This window comes from Strongylocentrotus purpuratus, unplaced genomic scaffold, assembly GCF_000002235.5.
Source record: "Strongylocentrotus purpuratus isolate Spur 01 unplaced genomic scaffold, Spur_5.0 spur5_scaffold_11, whole genome shotgun sequence".
Lineage (NCBI taxonomy): Eukaryota > Metazoa > Echinodermata > Echinoidea > Camarodonta > Strongylocentrotidae > Strongylocentrotus > Strongylocentrotus purpuratus.
Window position 1 is genome coordinate 12974989 of NW_022145596.1, and position 20788 is coordinate 12995776.

General features: G+C 35.7%; 1 protein-coding gene across 2 annotated transcripts in view; it reads right to left on the minus strand.

The window, feature by feature from the left end:
- Nucleotides 1-20788, minus strand: part of LOC589456 (zeta-sarcoglycan) — a 38089-nt gene that overhangs the window by 13795 nt on the left and 3506 nt on the right. The window contains exon 2 of one of the 2 annotated variants that reach the window (XM_011666747.2): nt 7888-8104. The gene's annotated coding sequence lies outside the window, so the exon portion shown is untranslated. Of the gene's footprint in view, nt 1-7883; nt 8105-20788 lie in introns of both variants that reach the window. The other variant, XM_030980678.1, reaches the window with a different exon arrangement.

Below are 20788 nucleotides of genomic sequence, written 5' to 3' on the forward strand. Positions count from 1 at the left end.
GAATAGATTGCAAATTATAGCAACAACTCTATAACGAGCAGCTGACGAATAATGAATTACAAAATTATACGAGATCGCTGTGTAATCAATAACTGTTATTCCAGTGATTATCTGAATGAATGGAAGGGGGATAGAGAGAGAGAGAGAGATAGTCTAGGCACATGTACATGTATGACCCAACCCTGCTTCATTTTTTTTTAAAGCTTAGAAGAACAATCATGCATTTCTAAAAGGTTTACGAAACATACGTACATGTATATGTACTATTTCGTCCTATACAAGTATCTCAAAACCTACAAGTTACTTCTTATATTCATTTTAAAGTATATTTGCATGTACTTCTTTTATTACACTTACTTGTACGTATAGCAACATATATTTGAGTCACATAATCTTACATGCATAGATTTGACTTTCCATGCATTTGCTGGTGTATAAAAAAAAATAATAAAAACTTGTTGAAGTTGTCGCCTGCATGTGGCTATACACGTAGGAGTACCTTACAAACAGCATATGTCAAATACAGAATAAAGAGAACACACATCGTTATAGACTAATTAAAATTCCATGAGTGATGTTTACATGCACTGCATGAATCAAACAGCTGACAGACATTAAGCCATTTTGACATATTATTTCCATATCTCCATCGCGGTAATCCCCTTAGCGTAGGGTTCTCGGCAAGCCTCACGTTCCTGCCCCAGGGCGATTGCAACCTGGAGTGGAAAAAGCTCAAGAAAATAGCTTACGTCTGTGCCGATCGACTCGGGTCGGAAGAAGATGCAACACATTAACTTACTAGAAATCCCGAATATAAAGGAAATTTCAGTCACATGAATAATGTCATGTACCCTGAAATTTGACATCTCCACTGCTTATCTTTAACAGATACTGTTTTGTTGCATTATAATAAATATTTGTTTGTGCACTGATCTACAAGTTGAATGCACATACACTTGTAAAGGGCAGAGTGTTTTTTGAATATCTTAATTTCAAGCTCAAACATGTCATCATTGCCTTTAATTCTGAAAATGATTCCCCCCCCCTTTTTTTTATGCAAATTCTAACTCAAGAGAAATTTTCATATCTACCCAAGATTACAAGTCATGACTTTATTTAGGTGTTATATAAAAACTATGCAAACCAAATTACTATCTAAGATACTGTAACAGGAACACCAGATGTAATTAACATCATCTTATACCAATGCCTATTTTTTGTTGGTGGAAATGAGAATTAAAGGAAATAAAATTAAAAATACTATGATACAAAAAATGCAAACATGGAGGCTATAATTATGTGTAGGTGACTGGGTATTATAAAGTACACAACAATACAAACCTTTTTTTTGTATTTATTCTTTACACAATATACCCAGAATTCAACTTAAATTTTTGCTAAACTTTGTGCTTCTAATAGATGTTGGAAGTTGCATGACTAAAATAAAAACTATTGAAGTGTTTCACATACCTTCAAATTTTGATGTATGGGAATCATAAACTAAAATACACAGTTGAATTGGTTTGAAACTCCAAATATAATCACAACAATCATACTCGCACATATATGTCAGATTATATGCACACAGTACATTACATACATTCTAAAAGCTGCATGCAGGAAGTGCGTACATTTGGAATATGAACGTTTATTTAAACAATGCATCACATTCACTTCAGCCCACAGACTACCAATCATCTTAACATAACCCCTCATTTAATGTGTGTAGCTGACACAGCCTCAGGGGGCCTGCTCATACTTACTGCCGACAACAAAATAAGAAACTGAGTCAGCTAAAGTTCAACAACTCATAAATTGGATTGTGGTACGTGAGCGTAAAGGGGTGCGTTCCATCAACCGTAGCCATCGTCCTGAAAACGACTTTCTGACAAGAGCAACGTCTTTTCTTTGTCTAAACACTTCACTTGGTACATCTGCAAGGAACTGGGCATTCTTTTGCAGTGAGTAAATTGGAATGAAAACAGCGAGAGGTCTGATGCTGCATAAAATTCATGAAGGCATTTATAAACAGGTACTTAACATAAACTGAGTACAGAATGCTAGGTTCATTCACACTTTTCTTAATTTATGTTTTACCCTAAATTTTCTACAAAGGTCATTCTACTGGTTTAACAAAGTATTGTAACACAAGAGGCAAATAAATTTTTAAAAAACATATCTTCAACAGTAAAAAAAACTTTATCATGTGGCTGGCTGCTGCATGATCATATTTTAAAAATATCATCAATCCTAAATAAAATCATTCTGAGTTCTGATTACCATTTTTTGAGAAAAGCACCCATGGTAATAAAAAGAATAGGTGCCTTAATTTTTTTTCTTCCCATGTATACTTGTATTGTAACTGATGTTGTATCTATTTCAAAGTATATTTTATAATCCATTTTAAATTAATCTACATCAACTCCTGATTAATCCCATTTTATACTTTTTCATAAAAAGTATCATTGGGATTACTTTGTTTGACTTTGAAAGCATATCATCGGCCTCAAACTGTTCACACTGACACCCTAACATGGATTATCACTATTTAAATACAGAGTAAATGTACTGCAATCATTATGGAATAATGAGATAATAGCAGTGTGAACTTGGTATGGAGTGTGGATTCGTTGACAGCCTGTGAAGTCACATGCTACCACAAGAAAACATTTGATTGTTGTTAGTGAAATTGAACCAGGCACTAACACACAGCAGGGGGCTGTAAATCGAGCAATTTGGTTTTGACTTTGTTAACCCTAAGCTTACTGGCGCATATACATGTACATCTAGACATGTACACATGTACATGTACATACAAAGATACATCATATTGTTCCCTTTGTCCTACACTCCTACTCTTCTCTTTTCTTCTTTCTCTTCCCTCGTAAATCTATTGCCTCTATTCCTTCCTCAAAATTGTGTTCTAATTTTAATGCAGGTCAACAAATATACATGATGCATATATCTGATATAGATTATTTTTGTTGTCACCTCTCTTTCAATACCCCGACTTGTGCAAAATTTGCTATGGTGTCTCTAAATCTTATTTTGAAATAGGCCTACCTGTATACAGATCATGATTCCTGATTTGAAATTTGTTGTCAGCAATCCTATCCTATTATTAATAATTGCTTTATTATTTTATTATATAGAGCCCTGTTGCAAAAACCTCATCAAGTCCTGAAATTTAATTACAAATTTGCTCTCAGCCCATCAAATACAATGATTTCAGTAGCTTATAACAGTTATATTAAATTGTCATTGATAACAAGTTTTATGAAACAGGATTTAGTTTGTACAGGCCCTGCTGAAAAACAGGCTTGTGGCGAAAGGCAGGCATTTTTATATCAATTTAGATAAATACATAAACAAATAAATTTCATACAGAAATCTACATTTATGTGTTAATGCTCTGTAATTCACCTACATGGATGGAAAACTAATAGCAATTGATGAATGACCAAAATGTCAGATCAAAATGCTTGCCTACATGTACGTACCTGTACTGCAAAAAGCAACAATAAAACAGTCCAAGCCGAGCCAGTATCAGACATGTCCACAAGTCATATTTAGAAGCTGGGCAATGAGCATGAAATTCTCTCAATCAATAATTCAAAAGCCTGTGGCTCGTTGATGATTCACAGAATTATTGATCTAAGGTCACAACTTGAGATGATGGCCTCACAGCGACGCAGACAATAAGAAAGAGAGTATTCTGATGCTGTTTAATGCTGATGCGAAGAGATTGAACCATAGATAAACTTGACAATGATGGGATTTCAAACAATATGCAAGGATGATAGAGCAACAAGAACACTGTGGCTACCTCTAGCTCGTTGATGATTCACATAATTATTGATCTTAGGTCATGACGTGAGATCGTGGCCTCACAGTGACTCAGACAATCAGCAAAAACAATTCCAGGTGTTGTTTAATGCTAGTACTAATCAATTAAAACATGACGAACTTGAGAAACCTGAGATTTCAAATAATACACATGAATGACAAGTGTATCATTTTAAGGTTTTGGCTCAAACACTAACTTTTGAAAAATATACGAAAGCATGAGGAGCAGAAACAGCAAAACATTCTGCATACTTCATGTATGTAAATGTTGGTTGCCTTTTCAATTTCATATGAATCCAAGAATTGCAGAAGTAAAAAAAAAGATACATAAACAGATAGTAATGATTTCATCTTAAATTTCTTCACCAAACACATCCGCCATTGAAACTTGTATCCAATCGGAATAAAAAGACATTATTTATCATAAACCTATACAAAAATAATAATAGTTGAAATTTATATAGCACCTTTTTCACCTTTCCCACTAGACAAAAAGTGCTTAATTGTACAAATATTGATTTTAATGTACATTTAGTTGAATTTTACACAGAATCTGTTTCCGATGCACCTGTTTCCCCCTAGACTCACAACTGTAACACACTGTGGCTATATCAATTTGATGCTGGGCAGGCCGTGCCCTTCTCAATCCCATTCAGATGCCATATGAATTGAATTCAACCATTATCACACCAGACCCATTACAGTAATCAAATTTGTCCCACTCTCTATCTCTCTCCCATCCTTACTCACTGTCTCTTCTTGCCTTGGACTTGCTGCGCTGGTGCCTTCATATTCTTGCTGCCTTCACTGTCTAATATACTTATTTTGTTCACTTATTTTTTTTTTCTTTTAGTGTTTCACACCTGCTTATGTCTACCACCCCCACCCCTTCTCACTCTATCTCTCTCTCTCTCTCTCTCTCTCTCTCCATTGATCCTAACTAACCTTGTACCTGGGTATGATTTTAAAATGCTTCTTTCTTCGCCACTTTACAAAAAACGACCCAGAATTTGCACCCAGGAGAGTTGCTGCAGGTGCTTTTGTCGAAAAGAAAAGATTAGCAACCCATTTAGATTTTAGATTTGCTTTAGGGTTAGGATTAGGTAGAGCGTTTCATCCCCAATCGAAATCAAGAATTCTGTAACTAGAAAATTGGCCAAGTGCAATTGTGTCTTAGAAGCATCTATAAAATATCTGCAGTACTAACTATTTCTACTTCTCTCTGCTTCTCTCTCTCTCTCTCTCTTTCTCTCTCTCTCTCTCTCTCTCTGTAAATATGTTTGTCTTTCTTTTCTCCTCTCATTATGTTTATCATTCACTCTCAATCTCTTTACATATCTCCCTCCCTCTCCATCTCTCTCTCTCTCTCCAGCCTTATGTACGTCCACCCTGGATAGCAAACACATGTAATCTAATTTCACCGCATCTCTTGGTATAGGGGCAAAATCCAACCAGGCAACGAATTGAGTGAGAAATGTCAATAGAGCTTGTCTTCCAAGCGCAACACAATTTGCTATTTCGAGCCATCATCCGGCTCAATAAACCATCAAATCACCCAAACAGACAAATAAATTGAACTTTCCACTTTCCAGACACCAGCCTGAAAGGGGTCTCCTGAGGGAGGGGGCTGCCATCTAAATGACTAGGTACAATTACCTCATATCTACTAAAGATGGACATACCTACGGAGATACGGATCAGATTTCAAAATAGAAATCCATCAAGAACATAGTTGGGGGGACATTTACGTCATACGTTCAACTCTTGTATATTATTTGAGACACGTTCTATCTATGATATCTTTCTATTCACAATCTAGTGTGATGTTTACATATCTATCTTTATGTACATTTAATATGCATCATTTTCACACAGCGTCTCTCCCTCTCTTCATCAAAATCCCCAAAAGAAAAAAACAATGCAATAACATCATCATCTATTAAAGCATAAAACAACTTCTTATCTTTTTATTTACTTTTTTTATTTATTTTTTGTTTTTGTTTTTCGGAGGGGGTGATTAAACCAATTAGATCTACACTGTACAAAATATACAAGTCTAGATTGTGGTTTAGCTATACTGAAGCAGTGTTCTTTCCTGATGGAAATCAATCTTTTGGGGTAAATACACGCAGCTAAAGTAGGTTTTCATTCAAAATATTTACTTGTAATATAAGCTTGTATTTTAGTAGTACGGTGTAATATAGCTGTCAGAAATCTAACAGGGATATAAGATCTCCTTAAAATTCCTCCACCTCCAGATCTCTTCTCTCACCTCACCATCATGGCTTGTTTAAACACCTACCATGCTTCATCACCCAATATGCTGATGATGCCTAAACATCTAGGCCACCGGATCCAACAAGATGCGATGTGCCTCACGCAACGAAAACATCTTCAACTCCTAGCTCAAAGCCGCGGTAGAAATGCACTGGAAAAGCTTACATTACGGCCTGTCACTTATTCATGTACTGTACATGTATATAGTGCAGTTAGTGGGATTATAATACTTTTCTTTTATATCATGATTTGCCATTTTTTTCTTCCATGCACATGTGCATGTATAAATACCACAAAATATTGAGATAATAGTATGAGACTGAATGTTTGCCGTGTTTATTGACTGTGATTAAGGTGAGATAAGAAATATTGTTTGTGTAATGAGATTAAATATAGTATTGTTTTTTGTGTGGTTTTTGTTGTTCCATGTATGGACAAACTGTATTATAAATTACAAATCCTCTTAACTGAGATTTAAATCCTAATCCCCAAAACTAAATTATTATATGTGAATAACTAACAATATTTTCTATTATTTTAGTTTGATCAAGACAATATAAACAACTTTTTTTCCTTCAAGATGTGTGAATAAGCACAAACAAACAACAAAATCATCATTCAAAACGCATCTTTTCTGTGTGTGTGAATATGTAAATTGTAATGTAATTTTCTCCAGATGGATTATGTACATCCTAATGGACTTGTTTGTGCAGGTGGCTATTGCCCCTCCGGCTGTTCTCATTATACTGCATCTGTAGACACATTTTCCATGTCCTTAAAATCATTGAACTGTTTTTCTTACATACATGTAGCATGGGTGTTCATATATGCCCTCATTTCGTTTTGCAACAGGTCACAGAAACGCTACCTGCATGAAATATTTACATATAAATTGCGTTTGTATAACAGATCTGTTTTACAATGCTCTTTCTATAGAATATATGTACATCGTAATAAGGCATTAGCATAGTTTTCCTAATACCTGCATAAGGAATTTACTTGCCAATACCCTGTTAATGAAGACACAACATAACAGCTTACAATGCAAAGACATACCATACTGCTTTTTGATGAATATGAAAATATAGCATGGTCTTATTCAGCCTGGGTACGTGCAGCCTCATTAGTAGTGCTTCTCCTGAGGGCCTTGAAATCAACTGTTTTCAAAATGTATTCAAATAAGATTTGCCGATTTACCTAGCGATGAGCTAGTACATTTACATGTATTATTGTATCTAAATAGTCAGAATGCAAATTGCATATATTGGACGCTGCTATGTTAGGCAGACAATGCTCGTCCAACCTTACAACACAAAACGTATGCAATTGCATTCTGATATTGAAATACAATTTGTTGTATATAAACAGAAGTTGCATTATATTTAAATACATTACGAATATGACCTCATTGGTATTATTTTTACACCAGTATTGCCAGGCTCCTATTTACTACACCTAGGTCAAGAGGGACACATGTGGGCCAAACACCTTGTCCAAGGATAAAAACAATGAGCAAGGATCAAACTACTAGATCAAACCAAGAGCCTCCCATATGATTGACAGTCAAGACAAGTGTCTTCACCAATACACCAGTGCTCCAAACAAAATAGCTTTCAATCAAAAACACATTGGCAACTATTTAAATGGTAAATGCAAATGAAAATAAACATCAGCACAGTACATTTCCTTCACTTGTTGCACTGATGGCTTCTTTATCTACAAAATGGCTGTTTTGTTATCTTCCAAAGCAAAAGCAATACTTACTCTTTGGCTTGTTGACTCAGGACACTCTCCTCACTCAACTGCACACATCAATCCCCGTGAAAGAAACAGCTCACTCACTGAGGGAGACAAGGAATCGACTATCTCGTCAGTTGAGGCATAAAACGAGGCAGGCTTGCGTCTCGATCCACGATCTATAATGGAGACGACGCTGCTCGGAAAAAGCAGCAAGCCTGGAAGGGCTTCTTACAGGTGCAACCTGCAAATTTGAAAATAAACCATCAAATTCATCAATATCCCACAGGACGAAGAAGAGGAATAATGTTTATAGTAAAAAGTCACCTAGGGCAATTTCTGTCTCATGCACCAGAATGTTTCTCAAACCAGGCAGCATTCGCAGGTAGGGAGAGAATTGGGAGAATGCTACGACACGTCTAGGGTTTGCTTAAATGGAAAATGCCTGGAATGGACAAGTGTGCTACTCACGTGCGTGTGTGTTTAGTGAAACTGGGTGAGAGTAAGAGAGTGGTGCGAGGAAAAGAGAAAGTAGGAGGACCTCAAAGTAAACAGATGTGAGAGTAAAAGATGCATAGCAATGATAACATGCAAGAGACAGAGTCAATAGTCTATTTGGGAAGGAAATCAAGGGTTTTATGCTGAGCAAAGATTAGTGGACTGCTGGCAGACTGCTTTTACACAGCTATAGACATGAAATTAATATACTGTACATGTAATCAAATTGCTTTTCTTCATATCAAATATATAAGTGTTTTAGATTATAGGGATTATAAGTATAATCTGGAAGACCTAAAGCTTGAACAAATATATAAATTCAAAATATAAGAACATAAGAAAAAGCTCCCTTTAAATACATTTCAAAGTTTTTCATACATTTGAAAAGAAAGCACAAATGCATGACATGTACATGTGCACACTAACATCATTCAGTTATAAACCTATTTATCATAAATAAATTCATCTTCTACAGCATGACTGCAATGCCTAAATATATGTGGCTTGAAGATTTGACAATAAACAACTTGTAATATAGAGTACCTGTAGGTCCCCATATCATGTAATTCCTATTTTTGTGCAGAGAAGTATTGCCAGTCAGCCCTACAGTGTCCTAACGCCGACAGAACTGAGTAAAATGCAAATCATATGTAAATTGCAGGAAGGAACAATCCAAGTTAGGAACCCTGATGTAATAAAATCGTCACGGCAACACATGTAATGTACATTAGACGCAATACCGCTCCGGGCCTCCCCGAGATAGAGTGAGGCATTCAACGCAACACGAGGGCAGCGTGGTTTTTTTTCTACGAGTATAAGATTCGGTTACAGGTTTAAGCACTGGACAGCCATCATACGATCCGCAGGTGTCAAGTCCGCATTACCATGAATTTAGCATCCGCACTGCTTTGTCCTTCCCCCCGGTGCCTAGCTTCCTCCCTCTCAACACCTTTCGCTGCAATTTTTCTATAGGTAGTGCTTCAATTATTGCTGGAATATACATGTATGAACCAAATTTGCATAGATGGAGAGAGGGGGAGGGAGAGGGAGAGAGGGAAAGAGGGAGAAAGAGAGAGAGAAAAGTTGGGAGAAGAGAGGAAAAATAGGGAGAAAGAGACCTAGCAGGAGTTAGAGAAAAGGAAGAGAGAGAGAGAGAGTGAGAGACAGAGGGTGAGGAAAGAGAAGGAGAGACAGCGAGGGAGAGCAGGGAGATAAAGGAGAAAGCCAAGGGACAGAGTGAGAGTGAGAGAGAGAGAAAGAGAGAGAGAGTGAGTCAACATCCGCCCTCTCAATACTCTTGAAATGCAACCCAACACTTTATTCATAATGTCAATTTGAACGGCTTCCTACGTGTACGTGTAACAGTTGCACATAATACACACTCATCCACACTTACTTTTCTTCTCTGTGTGGGAAGTGCTTGCAGAGGGATCAAACGGAGAATACGAGAATACAATTTGTAATTGGGAAATAATTTGCCCTTTTACACCTATCTATAAAGAAAAAGCCAACAATTTTCTCTCCGTTTTCAACATTCGATTTTGAGATCAATTTGTATGGAGTCAATACCGAGCCAACATGCACAGATAATGTAGGAAAGATGCTAGTTTTTCTATTTTCATATTTATCGAGTAATTATACCATACGTACAAATGGTACACAGCAAGAAGATTATGAGATGTATAGACCGGAAAATCAATGCATGAAAATATAAACAACATAAAAAACTAGATGAAATTTTGACTGCGCGCAGTCGAAAATGATGCCTCCGCCATAGAGCAATTTAAACAAGTTTGGAGTTTAAATCTCCAGTGGTTCTTGAGATATCATGATAACAATCTCAATGTATGGAATTTCATAAGTTGACCTCTGTGACCCTTGACCTTTGACCTACGTGCTCCAAAATCTAATCAGATTGTCTTCCTATGGTGATACACACTATCATTAAGTTTGAAGTTTAAATCTCCAGTGGTTCTTGAGATATTATGATATGGTGATACATACTATCATTAAGTTTAAAGTGAAAATTCTCCAGTGGTTCTTGAGATATCGCAATAACGATCTCAATGTATGGAATTTCATAAGTTGACCTCTGTGACCCTTGACCTTTGACCTACGTGCTCCAAAATCTAATCAGATTGTCTTCCTGTGGTGATACACACTATCATTAAGTTTGAAGTTTAAATCTCCAGTGGTTCTTGAGATATTATGATAACAATCTCAATGTATGGAATTTCATAAGTTGACCTCTGTGACCCTTGACCTTTGACCTACGTGCTCCAAAATCTAATCAGATCGTCTTCCTATGGTGATACATACTATCCTTAAGTTTGAAGTTTTTACATCTCCAGTGGTTCTTGAGATATCATGATAACAATCTCAATGTATGGAATTTCATAAGTTGACCTCTATGACCCTTGACCTTTGACCTACGTGCTCCAAAATGTAATCAGATTGTTTTCCTATAGTGATACACACTATCACCTTCGGTGGCGGAGGCATAAAAACAATATTCATAACATCCAGGGCTGATGCCTACATATCATTTTCAACAACTGGCCACGTCTGGTTTGCTTCACAATTAAAAATGCAAACTGTTATTGATCTGCAAATTATTTGCTTCCTTATAATTTCCTAAGATAACCTTAGAGTGTACAACAGAAGTATGACACAATCAAGCAAAACTAAAGTGTACAGTGCAGTATTGTCTATCTTGAAAAATACACAAAATTGTTTCTTTTTATTATTATTTTTGATGTTTTATAGAATAATTTCACATCTACTACGGATAACATTCTACATTCCTAATATTTCCTTTTTTTCAAATTCAATAAGCAGAAACTGAAATTTATTAAAAATATAAACCAATACTGATCATAAACACTTACATTATACTCTGCATGCTCTATGGAAGGAAGTAGGAACACATCTCTGAATAAAATACCCCATCAGTGCATTTTAATTCAGCATTCCTCACCGGGTAATTGAATTCTTCTACCTCACAAATATGCAATTGACCATCGTCAATATCAATATGCATTGCATACACGTCAACAAAATATTCCCTCTCATCCAATGTCACGCTCTAAAGAAAGGGCAAAGGGGCTCTGATAGATTTGACTATTCAGTCTGGCAGCTAATATTTTGACACCGGGCGGAAGTGAACCGTAAAATTACTATTAGCAACAAAGGCTCCTGAATTAAGCCATATAGTGTTTATTATGAGGCTAGCCTTGTGTTTCAGACCTCACACCTACATGATTACTTAAGTATATTACTGAGACACCAGTTGGTTTAACCAATCAGACTTTAAAAAAAACACTAGCATTTAATTGATACTTCTTTATGGATGCATGTACTATCTCCATAAATAGAACAAAAAGAACATGTCGTTTAAAGGAAAATGATCACCAAATAGTTTGCAAAAATACTCTTCTTTTGTTTCTCTAATTTTGTACACACAAGTGCTTTTATACCATAGTCACATGGATAAGGCCAATGCCAGAGCAACAAAAAGATCCCCCCCCCCCCCAAAAAAAAAAAAAATATATATATATATATAAATACATAAATACAATACAATACCCCAAATAGCAGGATTAGAGTCAGATGGTAGAGTGACTAAGATATAACGAAATGCTAAATTGAAACTAAAACTATCCACAAATTTCATTTTTTAGTCAGTTTCTATTTTTCTTTGCTATCTTGCCATTCATAACACTTTTGCGTCAGAGCCCCTAAAATTAAGTTACATGCAAACCATGCTTTGAAGATTTTCTGACCATCACCATTTAAATAGGAAAGGACCCAAGAGTAAAATTACCAAGTTTAAGTGGATGCCGACTCCAAGACCCCTGAAATTCTGATGTAGCAGCTGGAAAATGGATTTGAAAGCCATGGAGAATCTTCATTATAAATTGATGGTCATTCATGGAATGATGAAGGTTGGGGTGCATTCACACAAGAAATAAAATTGTAGAATGAAATGATGTTCAAGGAACTCACACTGAGCTTAAAGAGAATGGGGTGTCATATGATGAAACATGTGTCAGAAGGAAGAGTGTATATCACGTATTTCAGTATTTAGTGAAATTTCTTGTGGCTCACCAGCAAAAGACAGCAAGATACAAATCAAAAGTGAACTTTTCAATCTCACTAATTGTGCTTTGTGTGAATGGATCTAAACTGGAGAAGTGAGATGAGAGCAAAGAGAAATGGATGGAAGAAAGACAGGCAGAGATGGAGGAAGGGAAGAGAGAGATAGAGAGAGAGAGAGAGAGAGAGAGAGAGAGAGAGAGAGAAAGAGGGAGCAATTATCGATGAGTCTACCCTAGAGATTATCCCAAGGTGTGATGATAAGCCAGGGATTATTATCACAGATGAAAATGCTCATCAAGCAAATAAATGCCTAACGACGAAGCCTAATGATGATGCATTGCGATGGTCCCCAATGACGTTTTTTTTTTACTACCATCCCGGTATCGTGCCTGGCTGTGTGCACCTACTTTATTGTGTGGGACGGCTTCCAGGGTATGTTTGAAGCCTTGAAAAGTGATATTCAATTCATATTTCTGTTCCATTCAAAGAAAAATCCTGATTTGTGATGAAATACAGCTTATTGAAAAGGATATTTTAAAAGAGTGGATTTATGATACTGTATTATGATAGATTTTCAGGTGGGAAGTTTGTTTCTTTTAATCTGATAAGTGATACCATAGATAATAACTTCAAACAAACTTTCTGATTTGTAACATTTGCTCAATTTATGGAGATTTAAAAAAAAATACCCTCTACTTCTGATACCATAGAATTTCAGATTTAGAGATTAAAATTTAAACAAAAGTTGTGATGCTAGATTTTCAAGAATAGAGACAGTAAAGAAATACATAACTAGAGATTTTTACATTTCCATTTTTTTAGGAAGAGTTCCGTCCAATGTTTTCTGTTCATCAAATTTCTTATTATCAAGGAATTACACACGTTGATGGATTTGTAGAAAGCTTATATTATCCAAGAAACTATGGATTTGTAAATGTACAAGCACATTTGATGATCATAAAGAATAACTCATCATTACCCATGGAATATTTATGAGAGTTTTGGAGCTTTCCGTACTTATTCCTCATCAGTATGCATTGGAATATTAACTTCTTCATCCTTCCTAAATTGCTATTATAGTTTGTAACATATATATTTAGGTCAGCTTTATCCATTTCCGTAACTAGTGCAAGCAAAAGAATATAATAACAAAATCCTTCCAACTAACGAATGATAATATTCAAATTTTCAGAGCCTTGATATAACTTAAGTCCTTACCAAAATATAAACATATTTCCAGTTTGGATTTGCAGCCCTAATTCACTACAAATACTAGTAAGTTTACCCCCCAAAATGGTATATACAATATACATGTACAGACTACAGAGATTCTAAAAGAGGATTAAATTCTACCATATATCTTGATCAAATTCAGATTGTTTTCAAACATCTATTAATGAGACATGCATTTTTTTTTATAGTACAAATTTGAATCTTTTATGCATGCAGAGGTTAAAAAGTCGAGTGTCAATGTCTTTGCTGGATAGCTTACAATCTACAGTAGATCATGTGTATCACGGAACTAAAAGCAAAAGCAATATATTGAATGTTGAGAATTGGAAGGTATTTTTTTCGTATTGTATCTAACTTTAACCAGCAAGAGTATGCCAAAAATTGTTGTGGTTCAATGATCTTTCTAAAATATATTAGTTTACTCCTTCCATTCTCTCCATGGCCCTTTCATCAAATTTCAAGCCCCTTTTCAATTACCTCCAATACAATCAATATTGAGGCAGTGGTATTGGTTTATGCTATCAGATAGAACCATAACTATGTGACTGAAACGCACGACCAGCCCAAAATGTCAACTGAATTTGGACATCATTACTCATTCACTTCAATCTTGTGCATGGTGGGGAGTCTTATGAATGAAATTTCATCACATCATTTGAAAAACGCTGATTGTACTTCTAAAGGCCCATTTACATTACAGAAAATTTAATTTGAATTTTTTTTAAAACTACAATTAGAGGTGCCGTGGTCGAATGGTTAAGTTGCCGGTCTGTTGATCACAAGGTCCACGGTTCGAGACCCACCGCAGCACTAATGTCCTTTGGCAAGATATTGATCTACATTTGCCACACTCAACCCAGGTGATGTAAATGGGTACCTGGCAGGAATTCTTTGAAATGCTAGAGCGCCGTAATGGCAGCACAACTGAAGCCGGGGTAATAATCTCCAAGTTTTTAAGCGCTTGGTGATTGTAATAAGCGCTATATAAAAACTGAGTATTCTTATTACTATTATTTGGGAAAACCACTTTGTTTTGTTTTTTGTGAGTTGTGCACATGCGTCACTTGTTTGTCACTGCTCTGCATGCGTTAGCATGGAAGCAAGGAGAGTCACAAGCCCCCAAAATGGAATAGTTCATGGGTGTTTTCAGTGAGAGCATTCACACTGTAAAAACTGGTAGGGTTTTGGCTGGCATTCAAAATAAAAACACACTTCAGAGAATGACAGAGAGTGAGCCCTGTTGTGTTACCACAGAAATGGTACTTGCATTACTATGCTCTGACGAGTGACTAGTCTATCCTGAGGCTTAGTTATGACAACCTCATCGCCAGTATCATGAGGACTGCAGACTAAACAGACATAACATGTCCATTGTACGGCACCCTCAACCCAAGGTTGTGTGTATTTCCGACAAAACTCAAGAATGTGAGTAAAAACAGACAATTTTTGTTTGCTGTATGAATGCAGTCAATGTGTATACTGTTTCACCTCAAAGCCTGATCAACTACAATGTAAAATGTATGACTGGATGAGAGTAGTATTTGATGTCTTGATAATTCAATTTGTTAGCTGGGGTTCCTCTATAATTCAACTGATGAGAGAAGAGAGATAGTTAAAGAGAGAGAAGAGAGATAGTTAAAGCAAGAGAAAAAGAGAGAGAGAGAAAACAACACCTCCGTTTAGAAAAGGGAAAACATAATGTAGCTACACTACACGCAATAATAATAACAATAATAACAATAATGGGTAATAATAATAAATTTAATAATAATAATAAATGATAGTGGGTTCTAGTATAGCCCTTATATCAGTTGAAATTGACACTCCTGGCGCTTCACAATAAGTTAACCCTTTTCCTACCATGTTCGCTGTAGAGTGAAATATACTATTATTCAAAATGGACGTTTGTGCATTGTTCTTTACCAAAACTCTACAAGTACAAGAATCTTGGTTGACAAGGCCAAATGAATATTGCATCGAACAAAACATGAGTAACTGGTGCTTAGCATAAAGGGGGATTGAAACAAACATGACAAGACTTTGTTTCTTTGTTAAAAAGGATTACTGTATAAAAAGACATACCTGGTATTTTGTTCAGACCTGAGACCTGTTCACATTATACCTTGTGTACGCTTCTTTGATTTTTGATAATTGCATGTACATACATGTACAATGTATGTACAATGTATTTCAAACACGTTTCTTTTATGGATTTAATACAGTGTGAATGAACCCAAAAGAAGGTCAACAGTACAGTACAGGTGTAATCTAGTGTTATCTGAACCTTGACGTCTGTACGACTGCTGCAATCACAAGAAAATAACAGACAATGACATTGACCATGAGATGGAATCCAGGTGTTGCTCACAGGCAGCACCATAATATGGGAGTGGTTTCTTCTTCTAAGTCATTACATAAAAGGTGAGATTTCATAGAGGTTATTTGAAATCATTGTTTTAATTCAACAAATAGGAAATATGCATAAAATACATTTACAAGTACGTGTACATGCATTTGACACGGGGCGGAAGTGAACCGTAAAATCACTATTAGCAAGAAAGGCTCATGAATTAAACTATATACATGTACGTACATGTACCGGTAGATGTAATTACACATACATCGGCCTACAGAATGTACTGGTCAAGAGATAACAAAATGTCTAGCTACATGTAAGTTGCACAAGATCCCACAATGTATGTTGTTTATATTGCATGATTGCATCTCACTTATCTATGTAATTAGCCTCACATATTACACACCAACTAAGAGCATGAGGCGCATCATGAGGTATCAACCATTTTGCAAACTCCAAAATTTAAACTGACAATCTTTTTGCTGTGGAAATGAGAGGCATTTTACTGACAAAAGTTGATTGAAAAAGATAGAACATACAGCAGTTTGGGTCAAATTATTGCTGGTACTATGAAACTTTATTAAAATAAATGCATAATACAGGCAGGCAAATGAAATCAATATTTAAGCCATTTGTAGACCTATTTTAAAGCAGATTAAAATTGGAATGTTGACATAAATGTATATGGAATGAGACAAGTCACAAACTTGATACACAGTGTAGTAACATCAATCGTTCCATTATCAATGACGTTTCACTATGATTTTGCAGTCCTGTTCATGTAGTATGTATATGTAAATGTACATTACAGAAGAAAAGCAAAAAACAAAATTCAATTTCATGAAGATGTAAATCAGCAGAATCCAAATCAATATGACAAAGTTTGTAAACCAGCTTATCCATCCTTAGTACCTCGAGCAAATGAAATATTGGAGATCAAGAGATATTACAAGAGAGAGGGAGAGGGAGGAGAAGATAGTAAAGAGGGGGGGGAGAGAGAGAGAGAGAGAGAGAGGCAAATAGAAAGGGGGAAATGGAAGACTACATGTCAGAGGAAGAAGAGGAAGAGGAGGAAGAGAAGGGGAAGAAGAAGGAGAAGGAGGAGGAGGAGGAGAAGAAGAAGAAGAAGAAGAAGAAGAAGAAGAAGAAGAAGAAGAAGAAGAAGAAGAAGAAGAAGAAGAAGAAGAAGAAGAAGAAGAAGAAGAAGAAGAAGAAGAAGAAGAAGAAGAAGAAGAAGAAGAAGAAGAAGAAGAAGAAGAAGAAGAAGAAGAAGAAGAAGAAGAAGAAGAAGAAGAAGAAGAAGAAGAAGAAGAAGAAGAAGAAGAAGAAGAAGAAGAAGAAGAAGAAGAAGAAGAAGAAGAAGAAGAAGAAGAAGAAGAAGAAGAAGCAGAAGAAGAAGCAGAAGAAGAAGCAGAAGAAGAAGAAGCAGAAGAAGCAGAAGAAGAAGCAGAAGCAGAAGAAGAAGAAGAAGAAGAAGAAGCAGAAGAAGAAGAAGGGCTAATGAAAGAGAATAATAACAAAGAAATCAATGATGCAAGGGGATGGACCCTCCAGGCACATCAATTTATTGGAATTTTGAAATCAATTTACCTCATGGATAGAACATGAAGCTTCACAAGCAGTGTGATGTTTCGATTCCAAACACGAGCAGACATAACACAGCATGAATACTGATGAGACAGCTCTGTTTAAAGTGTCGGTCATGCATCTCTTATTGCTACAAATACATGTTCCTTAGGACATCTAATGTATTTCTTTCTTGGACTACATTTCACTCTTGAAAGCAATGCTCAGTGCACTCACAGTGATCAGGGAAATGTGCCACTCCCTCGTTCAAGAACAAATGAAATAGCCCCTGGCTGGCTCCAAGAACATGTACAGTGTACTTACAATTTGTACTAGAATTTTTTATTTATTTTTTTTTTTGGGGGGGGGGGTAAAATGGAGAGAAAAAATTAAAAAATTAACTTGAATGCGACTGTTTTCAATACTTTCTCCGTAAAAAATACTCCTCTAAAATTTTTCTCCTTACTCATATATTTTTTCTTCTTCATGGAAGCAACTTTGAAACAGAAATATTGACAAGTTATATAGAGTTATTATACTCTTTGTCAAAAGTTACATTTCTTACTTTAATTTGTAACAAATCATGTACAGAAATGTCTACAATTGGAGCAAGTTTCCATAAAAGCAGCTATGTTTGATCTGAAATCATCAAATCAATCACTTGATTAAAATGGTTTGAAGCATTGTAACCACAGGGAGCAGAATGTTTGCACTATCATGTGGAGATTAGCAACTGAATCTAATGCCTGGGGTAATAATAATTACAATGTTAAGCACTATGAAACGTAGTATTAAACGGTATACAAGTGTGACTATTATTATAGCATAGCATGTATACATCATGCAGCAATGCCATCAAATGAATGTTTCCAACACGTCAGAGGTTCACGATAGGGAGCCAAGTGGGGGATGTTTTAAGGAACATGTAAAGCACAATTTTAAAACTGGTTTAATGCCAAGTTGCCAACCATGTCCTATGTTAACAATTTTGGTAATAAATTAAAATCTTAATGAATTCAAACATATTTAACTGCGCATTGCAATATAATAAGAAAAGAGCAGAAATTATAGAGAGCAATTATATTCAATCAAACAAAGAGAAGGGAACCAGGCCTTTAAATTTGATAGCTCTAATGCAGTATAAAGTCACTTGGGTATTAAACATAAAAATAGTTTACATGTATGTAAAATATGATGTTCAATGTCACATTCCTTGCTCTGTCATTTTATTACATATGAATTTTGAATCAGAGCCAGGCACTTTTGGGTGGTATTCATATTCCTACACATCACAGAGACATGCTACCTTAAACATTCTGGCGTATTTCTTAAAGAAAACTAATCTATGTGTTAAGTGCTGCTGCTTCTTAGAATTACCAAACCGAATAAAGCTGCAGAAAAGAACAAATTAGACGACAATCTTCTCTATCCAACAGAAGTGTGACTCAAACACCCCAGCTCTGACACGCCTAAGTGACACTGACGTCACAAATATGAAGGGTTCCTCAGACCATAAAAAGCATTTATTATTGACTCTGTGAAAATGTTTATACACTTGGGATGTGAAGTAACTTCAGAGGATTGACAGATCTCAACAAGAAGGTGTTATCTTTCTAATCAGCCTGTCTACGACTACGAGAGTTCATTGCAACCATCCATCCATCCTGTCAAAACACTTTCATTTGCAACTTAGCATATGGCTAATTCGAAAGAAAAAATAACATTCTTACAAAATTTACAAGATTTATACAAAACCTTTTTGACATTTTAAGTGGATTTATCGTATAAAAATGTTTATATGACGGAAAATATAGGGAGGGGAGGGGGGGGGGGACACATAGGAAAATGTATCTGTCTGCCAAATCCTGTCATTTATGTTTCCATTTTTATTTGGTTTCTATCGATTTTGGATACTAAATATAAATATTCACTAAACAAATATCCATCCTTCACATTGTATCTTAATTTTACAAAAAATCTGTGGAAGGGTAATATATTGGGGATAAATCCACAATATATTGAGTAAGATTGTCACTGACAGTTGATCTTTTTTTCAAAAGAAGTGCCTACTATATTGCTAATCAAATTTGAGAGAGTAAACTAATCCCTTTCCATTTGCTGCTATCCTATTCATTACTATTCATATCAAACCTCATAACTACATTACATGTATCTCAAATTACTATGTGGCATCATTTCTTAATTTAGTCTTTTTACCTTTAACCCCCCCTCCTCCACATTTCTTTCTCTGACATACACTATAGTTTGCAGGCACAAACCCTTGTTAGTCGAAAAGCGTAACAGTGTCTGAAATGTAAGACTATATAGACTGCAAGGTCGCCTACACTCCATAGGACATGTACTATAGCCTCTCCTGACACAACCAGTGACAGATAAATCAGACTGGGCTCAAGGCATCATAGAATTTTGTTTCAAAAGTCAAAATAGAGTCTGTTTCTGCAGACTACACACAATGGGCAATGCATCCTTGAAAATTCTGCCAGACAACAGCATGACACATTGGGTAGGAGATGAGTTACCATGGAAACAACATCATTCCTACTGTGTCTAGATTGTGAGGAAGAGAAAGGCCCTTTGGGGGGAGTCCATCTATAGACCCAATTCCCAATCAACATGTAACAGGAGCAGAGTAACTGAAGTAGAAAGCAATGTCTTGTATCCAACTGAAATGTGATTTATGATAAATAGCTTTGTACTTGATGATCCTCTTTTGATCAAATGATTGTCATTTCTTAACAGTATTGAAAAAGATATACACTGTAGGCCTCCTGTACAAAAATAGGAAGCTACGTGTACATGGATTGGTAAAGTTGTATAAACTATAATTAGGAACATTCGTACGCAAAGATGATGTTGAAATTCAATAGTAAGAATAGATCATGCATATTTCAATGTTTATTTTGTACATTTGAGGTAATCCCTTCTACTTCTGTAGGATAGAGTCATCATGAACTACAAACAAAAAAATTAAGAGAAAAGTTTAATCAGGTATTTTATTCTTAGCATTTTGATACCTAAAATTGGATGAAAATATTGTCATACATGTTAGCAATCTGAAACGTGAACACACATTTAAAGAAGAATAAACACAAGGCCTACATGTACTTGTAATCACATTGCATAGGATCTGTTAAAGGTCAAATATATATTTATGTC